The sequence below is a fragment of the Oxyura jamaicensis genome, chromosome 23, assembly GCF_011077185.1.
Source record: "Oxyura jamaicensis isolate SHBP4307 breed ruddy duck chromosome 23, BPBGC_Ojam_1.0, whole genome shotgun sequence".
Taxonomy (NCBI): Eukaryota; Metazoa; Chordata; class Aves; order Anseriformes; family Anatidae; genus Oxyura; species Oxyura jamaicensis.
The window spans coordinates 5,492,112-5,497,613 of record NC_048915.1 but is presented as its reverse complement, the minus strand read 5'-3'; the positions used below and the strand labels follow the sequence as shown (position 1 = coordinate 5,497,613).

At 52.9% G+C, this 5,502-nt stretch overlaps 1 long non-coding RNA gene across 1 annotated transcript; it reads right to left on the bottom strand.

The window, feature by feature from the left end:
• Nucleotides 1-1,028: 1,028 nt before the first annotated feature.
• Nucleotides 1,029-5,121, bottom strand: LOC118177557. Its single transcript, XR_004755847.1, has 2 exons — nt 4,063-5,121; nt 1,029-1,553 (listed from the first exon to the last, which is right to left on the bottom strand). It is a non-coding gene; the product is annotated as an uncharacterized LOC118177557 (long non-coding RNA).
• Nucleotides 5,122-5,502: the final 381 nt, after the last annotated feature.

Sequence of the window (5,502 nt, the reverse complement as noted above, 5' to 3'; positions counted from 1 at the left end):
GAGGTGCCTGGCCTGGCTGGGGCAAGCAGGAGAAATCCGAGGTCTGATTTCTGCAAGAGGGCCTCATCTGCAAGTCACGGTGTAAGTACAAATGAAATGCCACCTCTTTTTTTTTTTTTTTTTTTTGTCTTCTGAAGTCTGGAAAATGAATAATGCATTTCCCCCCCTAGCGCTGAACTATAAATTCTCCTTTTAGTGCGTGGAACATTTCTGAAGAGAAAAGGCACCCTGGCTGCTGCACCCTCCTCCCTCCGACTTGCTCGCTCACTTCTTCCCTTCGAGATGCAAAATCTCAGTTAAATAATACAAAAATATGTCATACTTGGGTTTTTCATTTAAGTGCAGGCTTACTGTGGTTGCTGCTCATCTAACAGCCCCCCGTGACGGATTTCGTATCACTCATCTGTTCGGATGAGGATGCGAGGAATTTGTATAATCTTGGCATCTTCCTGGGAGATAAAACCAAATGTTTATCCCAAGGCCCCGGTGAAGCTCGGGGAGCTGCAGCATAATACAGAGCAGCTCAAGTGCCGGGAACCACTTCTGGCTTTGCTAGCAGCTCTCTGCATGCCCTTTGGCAGGTCTGTCGCTTCTCCAGCCTCCCAGATGGCCCCAGTACCTTTTCTAAGGGTCTTTAACTGCCCCTGAAATAGGGCTTCAAAGGCTCATTGCAGTGGGTTTTTCCACAGCAACCTCTTTAAGGTTTTCACAGCTCCACCCCTGGGTCATCCTGTGGTGCTGGGCTCTGTGTTTTCCTCCAGGGAAGAAAGAATGGGCAGGAAATGCTGCTGACAGCAGGAGAGGGGCTGCAGAGCCATCATTGTCCATTCTCTGCTGAAGCACAGTCCCGCCGTAGCCATGCGTGGTGAGCCCCCCATGGTTCAGACCCCACAGCCAAGAGCAGAGGTGCCGGAAAGCTTGTGCATGGTTCTCAGCCCTGTTAGTTGCTGCTAGGAAGAGGGAATCCTTCTTCAGTGGAAATTTTTAATGAATTCCGTCTCACACACGCGGTGAAGCAGACGAATGACATCGCCCCCAACCTGCAGCTGAGCCTCAGCGCTCAGAGACGCAGCGTGGCGAGGGGATGCTGCCCAGGGGAGGAGGGCAGTCAGCAGCATGGGCACCCAGAGCAGGGCAGCAACACCTTGTGAGCACCGTGTCCCTGCCAGTCACCCCAAGAGCAGGTCCCAGCCAGCTCTGAGGCAGCAGAGAAAGCTGGAGATGCAGAGGGGGACATGCCCAGTTAGCTGGGAGGGATGCGCGGAGCAGCAGGACGGGTACCTGGTTAGAGCAGTGCCCTGCAGGAGCCACAGCTGGGCCTGCCTAGACAGCCAGGAAACTGAAAGAAGTCATCAGGAATACAAGATCCACGCACCATTTTCCTAGTCTAGCCAGAGCAAGCCGTAATGCAGAGACGAGACGTCCAGGGAAGCTGAAGCACGCAGCTCCCAACATTGCTGGAGGAGTTAAAACGCTTGGCTGACCTTCAGACCGCAGTGTAGAAATGTCTCCAGGTTTCAGGCATCGCTGACAGCTGAGGGCACCTCGACACCCTGCAAGGAGGTGTAAGGATGAGAGAAGCTGATTTGTGGCAGCCGTCCCCCAGCTCCGATGTGATCACCATCTCTATTGTTGCAGTCCCAGCAGACCCAGGACCGTTCCCCGTCTCTGAAAGCCCTTTCACGATTATTACATTATCGCTGTCACGGTGCCAGGAACGCCAATTGTTTCCAACCTTTAGGAAACGAGCCAAAGAGGGCGGCTGAGTATTTTTCTGTAGGACATCCAGCTGTGATAACACGATAAGTAAAGTTGAGCTAAGGGACTCACAACGGAGCCCTCGGGTGGGGATGGCATGGGGAAAAGGCTCAGACAGAACAACCTCACCCTGAAGGGGGATGGCAGCGCCTGCACCTGCAGGACAAACCTAGCAAGGGAGAAATTCCTGGTATTTACTTTTTACGGTGATGCTCAGGCAGAGATGGATGTCTCAGGAACCAGACCAGCAGCAGAGGGGCATGTGGTGGTGCCCTGTCACCAGACAGAGCGGAGGCGAGAGCAGCCCATGTGTGTTTCCACCAGGCACCTCCCTGTGCCAGGCTAAACGCAGCAGTGGGTCAAGCATCAACGCTGATCACTGTTTCTCTACACATAATCATTTATGATCCTGGTCTTAACATGTTTTTCCAGGAACTGCCATTTGAATTAGGATGAAAACAGAAATTAACTCACTTTGACTACTAGGAAGAACCAAGGTGGATTTACTGAACGTTTTCCAAACGTGCTTTATGAGGGGTGGTAGCGTATGGCTCTCGGGTGCCTGAACCCACAAACTGTGTGCGTGTGGCTGGATAACCCACATCCCACAGCAGAGGACAGAGGGAGCTGGCCAGGGCTGCTGGCCCCTGGCAGAAGCAGAGCCTCGTGCCTCTGAAATGAGCCGGGAGGTGCTGCCACATCTCTGAGCTACGTAAGCATACGCTGTGTGGACGTCAGCCATCGGATGGTGACAGCCCACAGCTCTGCCAGGAAGGACAGACACCAGACAGAGGAAGAGCATCACTCTTCTTTCAGCTACGTAAGCCCTGATTGCAGCCACTGAAGTTGAAATTATTGTTATGGTCAGGTCACCACAGTACTGTGGCATTTGGTCATCATCTCATTTGCTTTCTGAGAATACTGAAGTTTTTCCCAGGCCATGAGTTTCAAAGGATCCGCCCCCACAGAAATTTGCAGGGGGGTTTACAGAAATCCGGTAAGGGCATGGAAACAGCACCCAATGAACAGCACAGAGCGTGTTGTTAATGCAGAGCCACTAATGAAATCTAGCAGAGCACCAGACCTGATCATGACAAATCTATTTGTCAACTCCTTCCAATAAGGAAGGAATTAAGCAAAATTGCAACCTGCTGCTAGATATTCTCTTCAAAGAGAAGGGGAGGGAAATCAGCTGTAAATTATTCCCTGTCAATTACCCCTTAGCTCTCCCGATGCCTGACGGGCAGGCCAGGGGTGCTGTTGGGCAGGGCTGAGCCCAGGCTGGGCACGACGAGGTGCAGCTGCCCTGGCACCAGCTCCACCAACGCGGCACAGTAGTGCACAAGCACTTTTTGCTGGGATTGTGAAATTCAGCACTGCTTTCACCCGGCCTGATTACCCCCACAGTCCATTGAGGTCACCTCCTCCACCTTCCAGCGTGCCCAAAATGCACGAGACAGCCCGGCTGCACCTGCACGTTTCTGACATCAGCTCTGTGCGAGGGGTCCTGCTGTTTGTTGGTTTTACTTTTTGTAGAATAGGTTTAAGTTTCTCGTTTGCTGGAGACAGAGTGAGCAAGGCTGCAAAGAGCAATGCACAAAGTGGGAGCCTTATAAGGGAATTTAAAAATTGATGAAGAAAACTGGAACCATCTAAACTAATGTTAACTGAGTAATTAGGCAACATCAGGGCTGCAGTTTCTCTCACACATAAGTGGCCATTAGGCAGCTACTACCCACACAACCTTTTTCCTCTCTCCTGGTCCTACAAGGACAGATCAAGCCTGGAGCCCAAGCATCCACGAGCCGGGTACAGGGTCAGAGTGAGGGCTTTGCACAGGGAGAAACCTCAGTTGCAGGGTCCCACAGAAATCCCCTTGATTTAAAGCTTTCCCTGGGCTTTACATTGCATTAGGGACACCTGACAGTGTCAATGTGTTTCTCTGATGGTCTGGTGAGGCCTAGCAGCAACACTGCTGTGGGCAAATCCCACTTTGGACCCCCAAATTACCCAGCTCATTGATGTAAGGGGTTTATCAGGTAAATCAGGGATTTCCCTTTCTCTCCCAGGTGGGTGGCCATGACATTTTATCCTTCCCATCCGCAAAACTGCAGGACAGGGCAACAGGCAGAGCCCCAGGGCCAGCACGACCCCCAGCTCCCCCTGCACGCACAGCCCCGCTCCCAGTGAACACCTCCAGGGTGGCCACAGCGGCCGCAGCCCTGGCAGCTGGCACACGGAGCTGTGCCCCGCTCCTCACTGCCTTCCCTCTGTGGTTAATTATTCCAGCATTTCATTACTCACCTCACTTGGTTTCTTCGTTTCTCCTCCAGTGACAAATGAATTTCCAGGTGCTCTGTCGAGTGCTGTAGAGCGGAACCAGCGCAGCCGCTGTGTGGCCGTAATTCGCTTGGACAGCTGCACGGCCGCGGCTGCTGCCTCCTTCCTCCCCGCCACGTCCCCCTGGTGCAGACACAGTAAGAGGAGGAAGAACCTGCCCTGCCCAGCCGCCTGCCCTCCTCATCCTCACGTGCAATTTCATCACGTCTGCACCCCAGACACCGCATGGCTTTAAGCACAACAGGGTCGTGTTGTCAGCACCGGCTTGGCAAAGTCCCACCAAGCAGGGTCTATGCAATCTGGGAGCCAGCAGCATGAGGGAATAAAACTAAAAACATCCTGAGCGCCCTGAGAGAGCCCCAGCTGGACTAGACGAGGCAGGGTGGCTGCTTCATCTAATTCAAACAATTAGTGGGGTGTTTTCTTTCGCAGGCCTAAGTTCTGTTGAAAAGCAAAGGGAACTGCAGCCGTGGGTGGACTGTATGTATGGGGCACCCCATGAGTTAATCAGTCATTTACAAAATGCTGATATAAATTGCTGTTAATTTGCCCTTTAAATGCTCATTCTGCTGGCTAAATTAGAACCTGCTGGAAGGGGTCAGATGTGCCAGCACAGCTTAATGTTATTTATTGATTTCTAAGGGGACTCTGTGGATGTTTGGGGAGCTCTGAGAGACAGGTGAGCTCCACAGGCCTCTCCCGTTTTGTGATTTGGTTTTCCTCACCTATTCCCTTTCTGTTGCTTCCTCTGTGCCTGGCTGATTCGGTGCAGTTGGGCATCGTGGCAGTGTCCTCAGACCTGGAGACAGTGTTGGCTGACCCAACGAGGCAGGTTTTCTCCTCTCCAGCTTCTGTTTCCCTCTGCATGAGTTGGGTTTGGATTTGCAAACCCTGCTCCCAGAACCGGCTCCTACTACAGCTTCATGCCGTGCCTGGTGCTGTTGGGACCCAAGACAGCCCACAGCCCTTGTTCATACCCTGACAGTGTCTGATGGTGCCAAAGGGGACATACTTTAAGGACACTAAATCCCTTTGCAGAAGACTCCAGCACCAAAACCAGGCAATGGCATGAAACTGAAGCGCTACTGCCTCTACCTTAAGAGCACCAAGCCCTCAGGAGCCCCCAGCTGGGCCTGCAGAGGGGGCCGGGTGGCCTTGCCCCGTGACTCGGCCTGGCTGCAGGACCCCAGCCAAAACGGTGCCCTTGTGAACCTGAAGGACAACAAGAGACCTGCCAGTGGAGCTCCTCAGAGCTCCCAGAGGTGCTGACAATCCTTCCTCTGTCAGTGTACTCCTAAATCAAACAGGAAGAGTGCTGTTGCCCCAGAACTCAAAGTAAAATATGTCTAGAGGTTCACCGTGCCACGGCTGGGCTGTCCCCAGCTCCAGCACTGGCCAACGCAC